Below are 17,273 nucleotides of genomic sequence, written 5' to 3' on the forward strand. Positions count from 1 at the left end.
ATTATACGGTGTCCATTCTTATTCCTTCATTAAAAAAAATGGTTTCAATGGTACATTGGTCAAGATTCCAAAAAAAAAAGTTCAAAGTTCATCAAAGAAGGATTAAAAAAAAATAGTCCCCGTTTTTGTTTTTTGAAAGGATCTTTCCGAGGGCAAGTATTCAGAAAATAAATGCATGTTCATAATCGTGAGCACTCAAAGGTTAGTTTTACAAAACATTTTAAATCATTTTCCAATAAAACAGAAAATAAACATTTAATTCCATATTTGAGTAATCATTTTAAGCTTTTAAAGCTTTTAGATTCTAGCCTACCTTTTGTCAAAAAAAGTGTAAAATAAGACTGGTAGGTTAAGGGGTGGTTCAGTATGTCAGGTCTGTCATGTCTGTGTTGTCAGGCCATATCTGTGGGGTATCTATATTACTTTGTAAGGGTAAAACGGTAACCCCAGCTCGGTTCAATTATACCAGATCCAGTGAACAGAGATAACAGTACTCGAGTTTCAAGTTTACTTGCTGCAAGGAGAATCGGCGAGTGACATGCAATGTCAACTCCTTAACCAACTCCGCTCGCCTTCTCCCATTGCATTCTTTTTATTTCAACAATACAGTAACATGACAATCATGTGGTGTTGACCAACGCCTTATTTGTTAGTGTGAATCTTGTGACTCTCAGTCATGTGAATCTGTGTGTGTGTGTGTATGTGTGCCATTTGAACAGACTATTCTCTGTTCCTCCATTATGCTTCTTGTAACACAGCAATGAGAATACATTATGAAAACACATTTATGAAAACACTTTTATCCTTCAATAAACTCTAACATTCCCTCCTGTTTTTCATAATTACTAGCTGGTTACAGTGTCTTTATTGTCATTAGCGTCAGACCCAGCAGGGTCACTACACACAACACCTTTCCCAACATAGTCTATTTGTGATAGTGGTTCTGTTGTTTTCTTCACCGGGGTTGAGACCAGTATTTCCTAATGAAACACCGCCCTTTGTAGCCGGACTTCCACCACTTATCCGTCGTTAAGTTGGAGAGGTATTATCTTTTTGCAGTGGCTCTGATGTATCCACGTAGTTCTTTCGGCGATTTTTAGTGCAGTCGGTGTTGTCAGCAGTACCGTGTAGGGACCGTCCCACCGTGGACAGTGCCAATGCTTCCTCTTAATCACCTTCACGAGGACCTGGTCACCAGTCTGCACTCGAGTATCCTGTAAGGGAGTAGAAATGTCTGGCAAGTTATTTGTTCGAGCTATCTCATTGCTTCTGAAGAGTCTGCTCATCCATTCAGTTAATGTAGTCTCTGCCTCAGCATCATCCTCCTCCCTCACCTCGTCTGTGATTGGTAGTCTGAATTGCCTTCCTGTTATGATCTCAAAGGGAGACAACCCTTTTGCCGTGGGCGTGATTCTCATGCATGTTTCTACTAGAGACACACATTCCACCCATGGTCTTCCTGTTTCCTCCATTGTTTTCCTTAGTCTTAACTTTACTGTTCCGTTTGTTCTTTCCACTAAGCCTGCACTCTGTGGATGATATGCACAATGGTTTTTTAATGTTATCCCCATATGTTCGGACAGTTTGGTAATAACCTGATTTACAAAATGGGACCCATTATCACTGTACAGTTTCTCTGGAATACCTCTGTTTGGTATTATTGTCTTGCATATGGCTTTTGCTACGGTAATAGCGTCTGCATGTTTTGCTGGGAATATTTCAACCCACTTTGAAAACGGACATATCATTACCAAACAGTATTTGTACCCTTGGCATGGTGTTAGTTCGATGAAGTCCATATGCATGTGTTGAAACGGGTATGTTGGTGTAGGGAACTTTCCTCTCTGTGGTCGCTCATTGCCTTGAGCATTGTGTCTGCAACATACTACACAGGCTCTACAAAAGTTTTTAGAAAATGTAATGTAGTTGTATGTATGGAAGTGTTCATTTATTATTGTCACCATCCCTCCTGTTGAGACATGGCACGGCCCATGACTCAAATGAGCTGCTGTTTTGTAGAGACTAACAGGGAGTACTATCTTGTTGTTTATTCTGAATGTTCCCTCAGGGTCTGTGGTTGCACCATCTGTCAACCATTTCTTCTTTTCTCTGTCGGGTGCGCTGTTCTGCATATCCCTTAATATCACAAGAGGTATCGGTTGTGAAACACTTTCCCCCTTCTGCAAGAGGATATGGAACCCATATTCGCCCATAGCTGCTAGCTTCGCTATCTTATCCGCGTGTGCATTGCCAAATGTTACTGCATCCTTCCCACTGGTGTGCGCAGCACATTTGCATATAGCGATGCTTTTCGGCAACAACACCGCTTTTAAAAAATCAGTCAGCAGCTGTGCATGGGTGACTGGTTTTCATGTTGACGTTTTCATGCCCCTGCGGGCCCATTGGGCTGCAAATATATGTACTGTTGAGTGTGCATACTGGCTGTCTGTCCACATAGTCACATCTTTTCGAACCCCCGCTTTGCATGCTTCTGTAAGAGCTACTAATTCCGCTGCTTGTGCAGAATATGTGTGGGGGAGTCGGCCTGCTTTTATGACCTGTGTGTGTGATACAACTGCAAACCCTGTTTGATTTTGGCCTGTTATAGATTTAGAACAGGACCCATCCACAAACCATGTTTCGCCACAAATCAGTTGTATGTCTTTCAAATCTGGTCTTGGTTTGCATGTTCTGTCAGTCTCTTCTTTACAACAGTGTGGTTCTCCATCTTCTGCTGTAGGTATTAATGTGGCTGGATTTAAGATATTACATATTTTTATCACAATGTGTGGTTGTGACATTAGTGTAGCTGTCAGTGCCAAATAACGTGCAGGTGATAAGAAAGCCATTTTGGTGTCATGTAACAACATGGTGACTGCGTGTGGAACCATCAGTGTGAGTGGGTGGAACAAAACTATTTCTGCTGTACAATGTACCGCCATTGCTGCCGCACATACTGCTTGTACGCATACTGGTAATGCTTGTGCTACTGGGTCTAACCTTTTAGAGTAGTAAGCGACAGGCCTTAGTTTTGTGCCGTGTTTTTGGGCCAATACTGATGTCATAAACCCTTTTTTGCAGTCAACTGTTTGTACAAATGGTTTTTCATAGTCTGGTAATGCTAACACCGATGACCCTACGAGACACTGTTTAGTCCTTTCAAATGCAGCTTCTGCCTCTTGTGTCCATTCTATCTTGCCGGACATTTTCATGTCATTGTCTGAGTATATGCAATCTAGTAGGGGCTGAGTCATTCCTGCGTAGTCTGGAACCCATGCTCTGCAATAGTTAGTCAGCCCAAGGAATTGCATCATTTGTTTTTTTGTTGTTGGTTTTGGTGCGTTTAACACCGTCTGTTTCCTCTCTGAGTGTATGCGTCTCCCTTCTCGGTTTAAATTGTGGCCTAAAAAGATCACTTCCTCTTTCACAAACTGAAGTTTCTGTCTTGAAACCTTGTTTCCTGTTTTGGCCAAATGTGTCAGTACTTGTAGTGTGACTTTTGTGCTTTCTTCCTTTGTGGGTGACGCAACAAGAATATCATCTACATATACCAAAATCTGCGATGTGTCAGGTATCTGTAATGTAGCCAAACAATTAGCTATTACTCATGAAAAGATTGTTGGGCTATCCACATACCCCTGAGGTAATCTGGTGTATGTGTACTTTGTTCCTTCATGTGTGAACCCGAACCATCCTTGTGAGTCTTTTTCTACAGGAATGGAGAAAAAGGCATTGCTCAAGTCTATCACTGAGAACCATGCCATATTTGGCTTAAGGCCGTTCATTAACGTGTGTGGATCTGGTACTGTTGGGGCTGTGCTTTGTACAGCGTCATTTACTGCTCTTAAGTCTTGAATCATTCTCCATGACTGCCCATCAGCCTTTTTTACTGGGAAGATGGGGGTATTGCATGATGCATCAGGGCACTCACGCAGGATCCCTGCTTTTAGCATTTCTTCAATTACAGGTTTGATGCCAACTTTTGCATCCTCTTTTAAGGGGTATTATCTTATGTTAGGTCTGTAGTTAGTTTTTGGTCTAACGTGTACAGGTTTTGCGTTCTGGTGTTATGATCATGGTATTCCTTGACCTTTGGGAAGAATTTTGACATGTACATGGGTACCATAGAGGTGTAGTGGATCTTGTAGACCAGGCCCATTGCAAGTAGCTGTACTCTGTCGTCTACTCTAAGCCATCCTAGGTTGTCAAAGTGGGCAGAGGTGAGGTGGGTTCTAGATGAAAGGTCAAGCAGTAGTCTGACCAGTTTATTTTGCGATGTTTGAAGTTTTATTTTTAGCGCCTTGGAGGTGCTATGGTACCATGACGTGCAAGCATAGTCATAGTACCCCTTGAATGAGTGCTCCTGCCAGAGTTTTCAGGGTGTTTTTGTTTACCAGAGAGGAGATCCGGTATAGGAATCTAGTTCTTTGATTGACTTTTTTTATTACATTGGATGCCATTTTGTCACAGGAGAGGTTTGCCTCAAGAATAGATCCTAGGTATGTAATTTCCTTCTTACTTGTGACAATAATGTCGCCCACTGCAACTGAGAAGTCGTCGGATTTGCTGAGATTATGTTTCGAACCGAAAAGAATGGACTCTGTTTTACCCAGGTGTAATGATAATTTATTATCGGCGAGCCAGGTGCAGATTCTGCCGAGCTCGGAGCTGAGGGTTTTTTTCAACCTGCAACCTGTTCCTGTCAGAGACCAGCAGGGCTGAGTCGTCCGCGAACAGGAACAAGTTGCAGTCACATGCTGATGACATGTCATTTACATAAATTAGGAACAGTAACGGACCTAATATGCTTCCTTGTGGAACACCACAGCTCACTGGGAGGGGGGGGGACAGAGTACCGTTTACCTCCACCATCTGTTCTCTCCCCTCCAGGTAGGATTGCATCCAGCTCACCGATAGTTTATCAAAACCAATTGCTTTTAGCTTGTCAATCAGAATGGGGTGATTGACAGTGTCGAAAGCCTTTTGTAGGTCCAGCATCACCATGCCGCAGTACTTGCCCTCGTCCACCTCTTGTTTGATGTGGTCGCTCAAATAAAGAAGGCATGTGTCAGTGGAGTGGGATGTTCTAAAGCCAGATTGAAATTCATAGATTAGTTTATTTTCCGCGAGGTACTTTTCGACCTGTTCATATACTATTTTTTCCATGACTTTCGAGATGGAGGTAAGTATAGAAACAGGGCGGTAGTTGCCTGGGTCCAATTTGCTGCCCTTTTTGTGCAGGGGGCTTACTCTTGCGTCTCCCTTCTCGGTTTAAATTGTGGCCTAAAAAGATCACTTCCTCTTTCACAAACTGAAGTTTCTGTCTTGAAACCTTGTTTCCTGTTTTGGCCAAATGTGTCAGTATTTGTAGTGTGACTTTTGTGCTTTCTTCCTGTGTGGGTGACGCAACAAGAATATCATCTACATATACCAAAATCTGCGATGTGTCAGGTATCTGTAATGTAGCCAAACAATTAGCTATTTATCGTGAAAAGATTGTTGGGCTATCCACATACCCCTGAGGTAATCTGGTGTATGTGTACTTTGATCCTTCATGTGTGAACCCGAACCATCCTTGTGAGTCTTTTTCTACAGGAATGGAGAAAAAGGCATTGCTCAAGTCTATCACTGAGAACCATGCCATATTTGGCTTAAGGCCATTCATTAACGTGTGTGGATCTGGTACTGTTGGGGCTGTGCTTTGTACAGCGTCATTTACTGCTCTTAAGTCTTGAATCATTCTCCATGACTGCCCATCAGCCTTTTTTACTGGGAAGATGGGGGTATTGCATGATGCATCAGGGCACTCACGCAGGATCCCTGCTTTTAGCATTTCTTCAATTACAGGTTTGATGCCAACTTTTGCATCCTCTTTTAAGGGGTATTGTCTTTTGTTAGGTCTGTAGTTAGTTTTTGGTCTAACGTGTACAGGTTTTGCATTTGCCATGCGACCTACATCACATTTTCCTTGTGACCATACGCATGGCGGCACCGTTTTCAGGACCTCTAAGGCCTCTTCACTTAGCATACATCATTGTTGTTCAGGGTCGTCTAGGTGGGCGCGTGGTGTCATCACTAAGGTAAACCCTAGAGTTTTGCGCTTTAACCCGCCTCCAGTTTGCCAACCGTTTTTGTCATCTGTCCATTTTGTTATCCTGTTACCTCTAGCCACTAATAAACCTAAGTCTCTCCATGAAGTCCCTGGGCCCCTAGCTACTGATATGTGTGGCGTGGAACCTGGTTCCATTATCAAGGCTGTGGTTGATGGGACCCTAGCGTCAATTGCAACATCCCCGTGTTGGTTTGCATACATCGAGTGGAACACTACCCTCTGTGGTGTCAGTCGATGCACGAGCACATCATAGTCTTTGTCTGGGCCAGGGGTGTTCTTGTACTTTAGTGTAACGTGCAATGCGTCAGGTTTCATTACTTCTTGGCCATGTTGTGGGGTGAATAGTGTTAACAGGTGTTCACCTGTGTTTGTCACGTCAGGTTGTGGCATGTCTAGTGACCAGTAGTAGTTGGGGGTGTTTATGGATTTTTGAAGGAAGACCTGGTCTTCCACCTTTTCTCCGGGCCCTACTGCTCGCATTCCCCCTTTGACTGGTACTACACTGATTTTTAACATTTCCATGCCGTCTCTCCCTAGCAAATTGACAGGGCAGTTTGAGATGAACACAAATTTGAGGGATGCCTGGAGGCCTGACCTTCTATCTTCCATAAAAAGTGGCTTTGAAATCGACCTCTGATTTATGTGTCCATTTGCTGATTTTACAAACATAGTGCCAGTTGGTGGCCACATTCTTTGGACCTCTTTTTTCACTACTGATGAGTCTGCACCGCTGTCACATAAGAATTCTAATTTTTCCCCATTGATTTCGATTGTCCTGGTAGGTTTAATACTGTTGTCTGACAGATTCAGTAATACTTCAGAAAGGTCAATGTGATGTGTGTGGACTAGAGATGTTAAGATTCACCGATTCGCATCGGTGCACCGGCATAAACGTTCAAGATGCGAGTGCACTGGTTGAAAGAGTGCACATCGGCTACAGTTTGGGTTGAACCGGGTTGAACTCGCGATGCATCGATTGCGTAGCGTCTTTGCATCGGTAAAAAAACGATTCATTCATATAAAATCCCCTAATCTTGTCAACGCTCAGCAGATACGATCTTTGATATCTTCGCCACTACGGAGGCCGAGAGTCTCAGTTATCAACACACACGGAAGTCGAGGAGAAAGAGAAACACAGCGCACCGAAAAATACCTACAAATCAAACGTTTGGCAACACTTCGGATTGTTCAAGAAAGACGGTGTAATAGTCCTTTATGCTAGGCTATATAGTTGACCGCAGGTCATGGAGAGTAATAAGGTATCCGTAGACCTTTGTATGAGGTATCTTTATTACTTAACAGGTCTACAGCCATGATACATAGATCCGTCCTAGATGCGGGCTTGCATACACACAGTATCACTCCGCAGCCGCACCCCATCAGTAACGTCCTGATGGTATATGTGCGCGGCACAGACGGTCAACTTGAAAAATCGCTCGCAAATTGTTAACGATGCCGAGCCGATTTAAAGTACACAAGTAGTACGAGGAACTTAGCTACGCACATAAAGAGTCGACATGGGGTCTGCGGCTGAAAAGAGAAACCTCAAAGTTAGACATATGAGTTAAATCACTCAGTGAGGTGTTCTGTCAGAGAGAGTGGTGTTTAGTTTACAGCAGCCTGTGACGGCCAATAATAATTTAAATGTATTCCTCACTGTAAGCAGTTATGAAATACCTGTTTGTGAAAGGTTATTTGTATTATTTATTGTTCATATAGAACCCACCGCTTTCTGCTCACTGGTGAGTTAGCCTATGAATGAGTGTTAAGCACATCAGGCTGGCAGTTGTATGGGCATTGCTCTATGGTAGCTGTTATTTGCACATTGTTAATCATGAGCAATGCATCCTTACATTGTTTAACTGTGAGGTGTTATACAATTGTACTCTGGAGAGCTTTTAAAGGTAAAAAAATAAACGGCATGATGGGATGTGCAGTACCAAATATGTAAAGCACTTTTTTGTTAATGTATGATTTGCTGCATATAAGGAATAAAACAAAAATCCTCTGTCGTACCAAATTGAAGTATCATTATTTTTGCATCGTGTTGAATCGCATCGTATCGCACCGAATCGCATAATGTTGAATCAAATCGTATCGAACTGTATCGCAACAGGGGTGAATCGTATCGTATCGCATCGCCTGGTGTTTCAAATGTATCGTTAATGTATCGTATCGTGGCAACGTATCGAGATGCGCATCGCATCGGCCTCAGTGATGGAGATGCACATCCCTAGTGTGGACGTCCTCTTCTTCCTTTTCTACGTCTAGTCAGTTGTCATAACTATGTAGGTTATGTGAAGGGGGGGGGCCATGTCTCTCGTCTTTGTACTGTCCCTTTTGTCCCCCTTCTTTGTTCTGTGGTCTCTGTTCCTCACAGTCTCTCGCCATGTGCCCCTCCTTTCCGCACCTGTAGCAGAGGAATTTGCCTTCTGCGTTTCTGCCTCCTCCTCTGCCTCTGCCTGTTCCTCTATCATTCCCTCGTCCTCTGTTAAACCCGCTTCTCCCCTGTCCTGGTCCCACAAAGAAAATCTGATTTTCTTCCCCATCTTCTCCTATGAAGAAAGCTGATGCTGACGCTTTCTTATGTCTTTTTTCTTTGATCTGGGTTGCTGCATGTTCTGCATAATTTAGGCACTCTTGTAAGTCGCATGTCCTATGGTTAACATTATGCTTGCGGATAAAGTCAGCAATACCTGGGTGGAACCCATTCATCAGGCTTTGTTTCAGCTGCTGCACATATGGGGAGTCAACAGCATTGCTGGGTGGAATTCCGCTATTGATACGGAAACAATCTTCCATTCTGATTCTGAAATCTTGTACTGACTATTTTTCTCCCTGTCTACACCCTGAGACTTTAGTAAAGTCTCGTCTCAGTGCAAAAACCCTCTCGATTGAGATATTTACGGGAGCAAGTGCATTGATGAGGTCCTGCTGACCTGGTTCCAGCGGGTTTCCATTGGGCCAGGACCCGGTGAAATCTCCCTTTACCCTGGCCCAGAGCCCTAGAGAGATAAGAGTTACGACACTCTTTGATGTCGCCGTAAGCCGGTCACGTGGTTTATGTATGCCGGGATAGTTCAAAACGCACTTCCGTTGCAATGCTTCTCTATGGCAAAAACAGCACAAACATGGTCAAAATTGTCATAGATCAGCGAGCTGTCAGGGCCCTCTAGGCCCTCTGTGAGGGCCTAAGATATTCTAAAAAATAATATTTGAAAACATTAAAAAAAAAACATTTTTTTAAAAATATTTTTTTAAATATTTTTTTGTTGTTACATTTTTCATTAGTTTTACCAACATAACTTGATTTAATTGTATTTAAAATAATATTTCCAAAGAAATAAATCCTTCGAATCTGCCTGTTCAGTTTCTGTTGGAATGTGAAGGGTTAAATGCCGTCTCTGCGAGTTATATGAAGACGGGAGAGCTTGTTGGTCCCTCTCTACATTCACAGAGGGCCAGCTATAGTAACTCAATGAGAGAGTAATGTCAAATGACAGTACAATTGACCAATCATATCTTCCTTCTAAATGGGCGGGCTTTATTTTCGCGGACTTTATGACAAGTTCCGCCCGCTGTGAGGTCTATGCAAGTGGTGCAGTGACGCGTCCTAAAACCCGGAAATAAGCTTCGCTTGGATTCCCTCGACAGAAAGCAATGGGATTTCTCCATAGGATTTTGGAAAATAGCTTGAAATAAGGTCTGTGGAAAACGAACCTGTTAGATAAATGCACGTTTTGTTCAACCGGATAATATCCACATGTCTACCCTACTTTTATTATTTTCGAATCATAAATCTAATCGATAGATTTATGATGGATAGATTTATGATTAGCATAAGTTCGTTCTTGATGGCTCATGTCAGTGATAGTGATGATGACATCGTTGCGAAATTATTAACCGAGTCATTTTCAAAATTGAGTTAGCCTACAATGATAAACTGGAGTGGCAAAGGATCAGCTGAATTACCCGCAAGTGCTTCATCCAATAGGACAGGAGGATGGACTTTGTGTTTAAGTGATTTGATCATCAAAGGTAGGCCTAAGTCATTTTCAATGTGGGCCGCCGTGCCGACTTAATTCATTTGTAATTGTTACTTGGCTGTGGGTGCCCTGTCATGATAGGTGTTTATATAAATGGTGTTGTTCTGTGTGGTAGAGGGTCGCTGTCATTGATGCGGTTTGCACCCCGGGCCGCTGTTTTGATATTCCGCTGAAGTATACGCTGTGACGTAATATCGCTTCTTTTCTTTCGAGGGAAGGGGGGTCAGAGGGCCTAGGTATAAAAGTCACGGCTCGCCACTGTCATAGATTAAACCAACGCTGTTATTTTTTAAAGATTGCTTTCATATTTACATGATGTGGTTACACTTTGTATGGATTGGCACTATTTATAAGTTTCGTTATTTAACGATATTTTGAGGGGAAAGTGTGGTAGCACAAGCAGGCTATGTTGCTGTCACTGCCAGGGCAGTCACGTCCGTAGTATAGTTGCGCTGCGCTGTCATGTTCTTCTATGGGACAGACAGACAGCAGCGATTGCGTTATTGAATGGTAAATATATATATTAAAAAAACACACACACCCAAGTACCTTTTCAGCTGTAATTGCATTATTGCATACTTTTTATTGACAGTTTTGCATTTGGAGAGGCAGGGTGACATCGGAAAGCTTGGTAGCCTATTACTTAGATACGTTTTACATTTTTACATGACCATGTTTTAGGCTCATCCTTCATTCACTGCTGTAGAGTAGCCTATTTAGTAGGCTATTATTTGTTTAAGACTGAATAATACCTTTGAAGAACAATCATTAAACTAGTGTGTACAATACAAAGGAATCTATCCTAGCATGCCATCAAGCATTAAAAAGTAGCGCTAGGCTAGTTCTACAGTACAGATGAGTTAACAAGGAACAGTACAAAAAAAAACAAAGTACAGTCAACATGTCACATAATGAAATGTTAGTATATCCCAAAATTCAATGAAATATTAAATGAAATATTTATCACAAACGCCACCTCATTTCTACTAGTGCTAGCAGTTAAGTCATATCATACAGAAAAAGCCGACTAAGGATGGCTGACACGGTCAGGTTCAGCAGATAAAAACCAAAATAACAATAAAAACACATAATCAATCTAAATCCTGCTTGTTAGTTAGCCAGCATCATTGATATATAAGCTGCTAGCGATTCATTACTGAAATATTACCTTCAAAGCTGACGAAGTCGCGCTAGCTAACTAGCAGGCAATGCTAGCTAAATTGGTTGTAACAACCAAGATAAAATATAGATAATTACGCTGTGCATATACAAATGAAGACCAGTATAAGCATCATAAAGGGCCTCTGATACAATATAGACAGTTGACAATTCAAAAGAGTTCGATATTTCAGCAACTTACCTCTGGAACTAATCGACGCGCCGTAATGTAAGTGAATGAGGTTCAACGCCCAAATGACAATATTTGGAACTATTTCGATGTCCATACCCCGGAAGTAGGCGCCGCCATTTTTTACAACGGAGGTCTATGGGAGTGTCGTAACTCTTATCTCTCTAGGGCTCTGCCCTGGCCCATTCGTGGCCAAAGATTGTCATAAGGGTTCTTAAAACTTCATGTCCATTTAAACCATATGACGCTATTAATGCAGTATGGTCAAGGACAAACTGCGCCGGGTCCTGTTTGTATGGAGTCAGTCCCTCACAAGCCTTTTTACACTCATCCATTGTCCATGGGCGGAACACTCTTAACATTCTTTCTAGGTCACCGCCAACTCCATAGTGTGGGTTGGCCACTTGTACTAATGGATAAGCGTCACCCTGATATGCTGTTCCGTCGAAGGATTGTTCTGCTTCTCTTAATTCTTCAACAGGATATAACTTGGTTTCCCCCTTATTTTTTCTGGTGTGCAGTGGGCTTAATGCATCTGCCATTTCTTTGTCGATGCGTTTTTGTGTCTCTCTTTCCCTGTCTTTTCTCTCTTTCTCTTGCTTCCTTTTTATTCTTTGTTCCTGCGCTTTGTGTTCTTCCACTATCGCTCTCTCTTTCTCGCGGCGTACAGCGTCAACTGACCCTGAACGCCCTGTCTCCTCGTCTGCTTTCACTGAAACAGCCGCTGCTATCATACCTTCTTCTGCTCCACCTGTCCTTTTATGGGCTTGTTCAGCCCATAAAGCTGCAACCCGCAGTTGAGCTTCTAACTTCTTTCTTTTCTTGCCTTGTGTTGTTCCAGCTGTTGCTGCTCTCAATTTGTCGCTTAATTCTCTTACTGCTGTTTTCTCCAACTTTCCTCGGAAGCCGTACAGTTTATACCATTTGCTACAATAACTGGTGCTGCCATGACTATATATTTCCATATATCTCATGTCCCCTGTAGCGGCAGGCTTACTCCCATTGGACCCCATGATTCTAGCTTGGTGTTCCTACTGGACAACGTGCCGGTCAGAACCTAATTCCTAATTCACCACTAGTGTACTTCAACAGACCACAGAGTTTGTGTTATCACCGTTAGGTTTCCACTCTGTGTGCTGATTCCACTGGTGACACTTTTACACACCGCTTTCACTCAATCACTCATAAGTGTACCCAAAGGCACGTCGATCCTCCTCCTAGGCGGAGTAGCCTTTCTCTATCAACGTTTTATCAACCTCCTTAATGGCGGAGTAACCGTGTATATCAACGTTTTATCAACCTCCTTAATGGCGGAGTAACCGTGTATATCAACGTTTTATCAACCTCCTTAATGGCGGAGTAACCGTGTATATCAACGTTTTATCTTACCCGTTATCTGTGGTCACTGGTCCGGTTGGATTCCGTCAATCGTGCCTAGGATGAGGGAGGTTGGACATATAAGCACCGGCCCGGCCACGAATTCTGCGTCCCGGATCTTTCTCGGGGTCGGCTGATGATCCCGGCTGTCGACAGACTGCGGCGTGTCTTTTCCCTCCTCCTTCCCGTCACGATGTATTGGAATCCGGCTCCGAAGGACCAATTAATGTGGGGTATCTATATTACTTTGTAAGGGTAAAACCCCAGCTCGGTTCAATTATACCAGATCCAGTGAACAGAGATAACAGTACTCGAGTTTCAAGTTTACTTGCTGCAAGGAGAATCGGCGAGTGACATGCAATGTCAACTCCTTAACCAACTCCGCTCGCCTTCTCCCATTGCATTCTTTTTATTTCAACAATACAGTAACATGACAATCATGTGGTGTTGACCAACGCCTTATTTGTTAGTGTGAATCTTGTGACTCTCAGTCATGTGAATCTGTGTGTGTGTGTATGTGTGCCATTTGAACAGACTATTCTCTGTTCCTCCATTATGCTTCTTGTAACATAGCAATGAGAATACATTATGAAAACACATTTATGAAAACACTTTTATCCTTCAATAAACTCTAACAATATCTCTCAACAGACACAGCTTTGTAATCGGCCTTTCCAAGGTGCCATTTTTTGTCTTGACCTTGACATGGCGTACAAATCCATTTGTGTCTGGTAAGGTTTCCGTTATGCGTCCCAATGGCCAGGAGTTTCGAGGTGAGCTTTCATCCACTATCAGCACTATGTCTCCAGGCTTCAGATTTCTCTTGACCTTGTTCCATTTCTGTCTCTCCTGCATCAATCAATGAAAGATACTCCTGTGTCCAGCGCTTCCAGGAGCGGTCCGATATATACTGGACTTGTCTCCATCTTCTCCTGGAGTAGATGTAATTTTTCTGAAAAATTCCAGGGGAAAATATGGGCATTCCTTTCAACTGAAGCAGATGGTTTGGTGTAAGCAGTTCCGGGTCTTTTGTATCTTCAGATACCAGGGTAGTGGGACGGTCGTTCATGATCGCCTCCACTTCGCACAGAGCCATTTGGAGACTTTCATCGTCCAGGGCTTGTTCCTTTGTGACTGAGTAGAGGATCTTTTTAATGATTCGGATGAGGCGCTCCCATACACCTCCATGATGAGAACCGTAAGGAGGGTTGAATGTCCACTTTATTCTCTCAGCTTGTAACGTATGCTGGATCTTATTCAGATTGAGTAGGGCAAGTGCTTCTCGAAGTTCTCTTTCGGTTCCAACGAAATTCGTTCCATTATCGGAGATGATCTCCTTTACTTGGCCTCTCCTGCAGATAAACCTCCTGAGTGCTGAGATACAGGAGTTGGTATCAAGAGAGTAGGCCATCTGCAGGTGTACAGCTCTACAGGCAAGGAAGGTAAATGAGGCTCCATACCTCTTCACTTTGCTGCGGCCCCTTTTTACTTCAATTGGGCCAAAGTATTCCAAACCAGTATTGGTGAAGGGTGGCAGGTCAGGTGTTACGCGGTTTAGAGGTAAATCCACCATTTTTTGTTTCATTGTAGTGCCATGCCATCGCCTGCATAGTACACAGTCCTGAGTGATCTTTCTCACAGCTGAATTGTCTTTGATGATCCAGTATTTTCTTCTTAGCTTTGAGAGCATTTGGTTTTTCCCACCATGACCAACCAGTGTGTGAATCAGTGTTACAGTTTTTCTCGATTGCTAACACACGTTTTTTTTTAATTGCTCAGTTTCTCAGAACACTAAACACAATTTACAAAACCACACACCCAAAGTGCAAAATACCTAATTTCTCCTGCTAAATGAAGAACTGCACTCAAAACTATATAAACACTTACCAAATGCAAACTTTTGCACCAAATATAACACACTTCATTCATAATACTAGATTGTTTGACCACCCAACTACACACTGCTGAGCATAATCTAAAGCACTTTCATCTGTTATATCTCTCACAGGCTCCGCCCTCTACTGGACTCTATGGGTACTACCTTATCATGCAAGCATTCACCTACTGAGATTTCTATGGACGTAGCCGGCCCCGGGGCGGGCCTACCTGAATGCGTGTGCATCTCACTTCCGTATAAAAGGAGGCCTCGCCTCCTGACCACCAACCTTTACTCTTCAGCAAGCGGAGGTGATAGCCTAGCACTGAGTCCGAGACGTATTTTTTGAGAGAAAGGAAGAAAGAGAAAGAAAGGTAGCGGGCGGCGACCCCCACCACCTCTGCTTCGAGTGTTTGGGGGACCAGGATATGGCCGAGGCGGTGCCATTTCACGTTCGCCATTCCTTCCGAGTCCGGCGTCCATGGAAGGTTCATTTCTCGAAGCTTCAGTTACAGCGACCTCTCCTGGCGAAGTGCAAGGCTGCAGTGGGTTTAACGTATCTTTGCCTTGAAAAATATTCGATACACACACACACTAAGACTGAATATCATGTTTTATTTGCAATTAAAGATTGATAATTGTGTATATTGGGTTATTGAGAAGAGACTAGAGAGTGCTGGACATTTTTTTGGGAGGAGATGGCCTTTTATCAGTTATTAAAGTTGAAAAGCAATGATTAAAATACATCCATTCCGGGCTTTGAACCAACTGCGCGGAGGACATCGCCGCATTCGGGCTGCCGGCTCTATCCACTGGGCTATCTATTCCTTAAAATATTGAACTGTTTTTATATTACTGATAATTGTCTTCTTCTCCACATTTCGAAGTGTTTACCGAGCCAGAACGACCTATCTTTCTTCCTGGCTTGCTCTATAATGATACTACAATTAAAATGCAATACCAACAACAACTCAACAGCAACAACGCAAACTACGACAACAACCCACACATTGCGCATTGTTTAGAGCGGTCATAAAGTGTTGAAGCGCTCAAATTTGAAACTGTTTCAACCTGTCACCTGTCAGAATCGAGACCAGGCAGTGCATTGAATCGCGTGAATGGACCGTGAACCAGTCAAGTTATTCATTCAGGAAATGAAGCAGTTGCTGCTCCGGACGTCACATGTCACGTGATTTGAAGCAGTTGCTGCTTCGGACGTCATATGTCACGTGATTTGAAGCAGTTGCTGCTTCGGACGTCATATGTCACGTGATTTGAAGCAAGCTTCGAAGCACTGCTTCTATGGAATAGGAAGTCCAGGGTTGAAGCTCCGTTCGAAGCTTCAGTGTCAAACTGCCATCACTACTGTACTCTCCCTGGATGATGATCATGGCGGCGGGTGTGTGGGCTACTCGCTCATTGCTAGAGATGCCCCCGCCTCACCAGGTCAGAGCGATTATTGGGCCGCAAGGCCGAATAAGTAGCTTGGTCCACGAGCCTTGCCCCAGGCCCGGTTCCCCCGGGGACCGGTGCTCGGTGGCTTCACATGATATAGGGTCGACCCTACTTCATCACAGGCCGCCGCCGCTGCCTGCCTTGTGATGTCCCTGGGATATCACGTCGCATGGCATTTTTCCAAAGAGGACTGTGTTGATCTCCTGGGAGCCCCCGTCTTTACGGAAGGGCTCTATGGATCGATCTCCTTGCTTACGGGATAAGGAGTAATCGCAGCGTGGCTGATTCTTGCCCATCCCCAGCGGAAGAAACACTGTCCTACACTCCCCGCCCCCGCTGTAAACCCCAGTATAGGGAGCCAGCAGGTGGGCGTGTGCACGTGAGTGGAATAAACCGTGTGCTGTCAAAGCACTGTGCGGGTTCAAGAGACGCTATTGCTGGCGTGCTGTTGTCAGAAAACACACCTTGCCTTGTATAATAGCTCCGATTAATGCATTTCACCGTTGAATGGAAAATACAGCATTAATACGTGGGCACGCGGCCCTCGTGAGAGTGGCTGCGGTGCGTTCAGGGACAAATTCCCCATTCGCTGCCCCAGCTGTAGCTCCTGTAAAGGAGGTGGCTAGTGGGCATGCCCAGATGAGAGGGATGAACCGCAGGGAGTGCTATCTAAAGGAGAGCGCTATGCGGGTGCAGGGACATTATGGCCGGCGTATTGGTGTCAGAGAACACACTACGCCTAGAGCAAATACTCCAATTAATGCAGTTTTCCATAGTGGTAAAGGCTGCTTTATGGCGGAGCCCGGACTCACACTAGAGCGCGTGGCGGTGCGTTCAGGGACCTCAATAGAACACACTACGCCTATGACTCCGATTAAATGCTGTTTACCGTAGTGGTAAAAACAGCATTATGGTGGAGCGCGCGGCGGTGCGTTCATGGACCTCAGTAAATAATCGGCCCGTTCTGTGTCGAACCTCCATGGGCAAATCTTCCCTTCACGGGGAGTTTTGCGGCGGAACGGGTCACCAAAGAATACCACAGTAGCTGCGGCCCCACAG

General features: G+C 43.9%; 1 long non-coding RNA gene across 1 annotated transcript; it reads right to left on the reverse strand.

Annotated features, from left to right (window-relative positions):
- Positions 1-499: 499 nt before the first annotated feature.
- Positions 500-12,991, reverse strand: LOC117542410. Its single transcript, XR_004568432.1, has 2 exons — positions 12,896-12,991; positions 500-1,214 (listed from the first exon to the last, which is right to left on the reverse strand). It is a non-coding gene; the product is annotated as an uncharacterized LOC117542410 (long non-coding RNA).
- Positions 12,992-17,273: the final 4,282 nt, after the last annotated feature.

This window comes from Gymnodraco acuticeps, unplaced genomic scaffold, assembly GCF_902827175.1.
Source record: "Gymnodraco acuticeps unplaced genomic scaffold, fGymAcu1.1, whole genome shotgun sequence".
NCBI classification, from domain to species: Eukaryota; Metazoa; Chordata; class Actinopteri; order Perciformes; family Bathydraconidae; genus Gymnodraco; species Gymnodraco acuticeps.